The 2,532-nt window shown below is 45.5% G+C and overlaps 1 pseudogene; it reads left to right on the forward strand.

The window, feature by feature from the left end:
• The first annotated feature begins 2,146 nt into the window (after nt 1-2,146).
• On the forward strand, nt 2,147-2,263 carry LOC136646626 (5S ribosomal RNA; annotated as a pseudogene).
• The last annotated feature ends 269 nt before the right edge of the window (nt 2,264-2,532 follow it).

A 2,532-nucleotide genomic window follows, 5' to 3' on the forward strand; every position in this document is an offset into this window, starting at 1 on the left:
ATGCACACTCACCTTGTCATCTAATCTCCATTTTTGTCCCCTTTACTCAAATCCTACAGTTCCACTGCCTCTTCTTGTAAAGTGCAGGCTTCACAAAGAGGAATACTTCACAAACAGTATTGGGCACTGTTTGTGTAAAGTAGTGGGCATTTCATGTAAATTTCTTCATGTAAAGTAGTGTGCACTGTTTCATTACTGGGTAATCTCAGTGGTGATAGGTGAATTTGCTGCCTCCTCCTCTTCCTTTTGCCACCACTGCACTTGCTCCGCCTCTTCCCTCTCCTTTCAGGCCAATTGCAAAGAGTGAAGCAGGGCACAGCAGTGTGCTGGCTGTCCCCTTAGCAAAGGAAGGGATATGGCAGCACTGGCGAAGGAGGTGTCAGCTGTGCTGTGAAGCACAACTTTTGCTCAGGCACACGCGGGTCAGTAGGGCAGTCGAACATGAGGAGGAGTGGGTGCCAAGGCAGAGGACATGGGGTGCCAAGCCACCTCCCCCTCAATTCACCCCTGTTGCAACCAATTCAAGTTGCTTCATAGATTGGCCAGCCCTGACTACACGATGATGCCACTGAAGCAAGTGTGAGCCACAGAGAGAAGGGGCAGGGCAAGGCAACTGAGAGTGGGGGCCTTGAGTAAATGAATTACAAACATTTTTGGAAGGAGTGACCAACAACTGGCAAAAAGAAGATGCATTGTTGACATGGTGAATTTTTTTAAAAACCGAGCAGCTGAATTCTGTGGATGGCGATATATATGGTCTTAGAAAAGACGTGGTGTCTCGGATTATGTGCGTACTGGAACAGGATGTCTCATCTGCAAGGAAAGATCTGTCAAAAATCGGTTTGAATCAGTGCTGAACGGTTTGCTTGTTGTTGGATGGAACTTAAAATTCCTCAACTGGAGCCTTTGTTTCAAATAATTTATTACATAGTTCTGGTGAAAAACTGTTGTCGCTAGACGTATTTGGTGGCTGTGGAGATGGGATTCTATTTATCATCTCTGAAACTTATATTCTGCATTTATGGTACTTCTTCATTCTTACTGATGGTCACAACAGCCTTGTGAAGCAAGTTAGACTGCTAGATCTCAAGAAATGCACACACATGTGTGAACAAGCCTTGGCACCTGGCAACTGAATGTGTGAATGGTCTCCAGTGAAAAGTGCGTGCCTGAAGTGATACAGAAACTCTGTGTGCTGTAGTGATGTGTAATGGACCATGCAGACATAGCAACGTCAGTGGATGACTTGTGTGTGTCAATGGATTACACAGGCCTACAAAATTGAGGGTCAGAAATGTTTTTCCCAAACTTTATGGTGCTTTGATATGAATTTGGGGTGCTGGTTCCAAAAATGGCATCCATTTTGTCCTATCACGTCTAGTTTTGGAGCTATAGTATAGCCTCTTTAGTGAATGGTTCAAGCAGCTTTCTCATGAGGAAGCCATGGTGTAGGCTTCCTCATGGAAGCTGCTTGAACCATTCACTAAAGAGGCTATACTATAGCTCCAAAACTAGACGTGATAGGACAAAACGGATGCCATTTTTGGAATCAGCACCCCAAATATACCCAGGAATTGGTGTAACGTTTAAGGAAGCAAAATGTGTGTTTGCCTGAGAGATGTACAATACCAGTGGAGAATTTTCACCAAACATGCTTGTGTGCACTATCAATGGAACCTGAGTTAGTTGTGCATAATAGAACTTAAATTATTTTTTTTCCTGTGGATCAAATATTGCCTAAGTGTTGGTATTAAAATGACCTGATCTAAGCTTTTGTCTTGTTTGGGGAGTTTGTCACCCTACTTTATTGCTTTTTTCTTGTTAAATAGCTAAAGCATTTGTAATTATTTTCAGTAGCATTTGTAACAAACAAACAGACATGAACTAGACTGTTCTCCCTCTGACAGGCTATGGCTATAGTGAGCAACACATGCTGTGATCCTAGTCTGGAGTGTCCTTCCCACCCCAGTGAGAAAATCTGACCAGCTCTGACATATATGGGATAATGCAGAAATGTTTTCAGGGAAACTTTGGTCACCTTTACAACCCTATCCTATGGGCCTGTGGCACTGGCATATTGCCAGGTACACCCGCGGAACAAGGGCCCCACTGGGACAGCAGCCAGGAAGCCATGCGTCACCAGCATGGCAGCAACTGTTACCCTGCACATGCCCAATCTCGTCTGATCTTGGAAGCTAAGCAGGGTCCGGCCTGGTTAGTACTTGGATGGGAGACCGCCTGGGAATACCGGTTGCTGTAGGCTTATACCATAGTCTTTCGAGACTGAAGGTTGCCAACCATGCGTCACCAGCACCACATTACAGAGCGGCCACCAGCAGAGTTCTGCTGGCACAGGGGAGGGGATTGGAGTGAGTGGATTACTGAGGTGGCAGCATTGTCTGCCATATCCTGAACACCTGCCCAGGGCTTTTCATGCTCCCAGCAGGATCCTCAAAGTTATGCTAGCAAAAGAGTGGGCATTGATCTGAGGAATCCTACTGGGGACCATGTGGCAGCCAAGAAGTAATTTCA

This window comes from Tiliqua scincoides, chromosome 3 (assembly GCF_035046505.1).
Source record: "Tiliqua scincoides isolate rTilSci1 chromosome 3, rTilSci1.hap2, whole genome shotgun sequence".
NCBI classification, from domain to species: Eukaryota; Metazoa; Chordata; class Lepidosauria; order Squamata; family Scincidae; genus Tiliqua; species Tiliqua scincoides.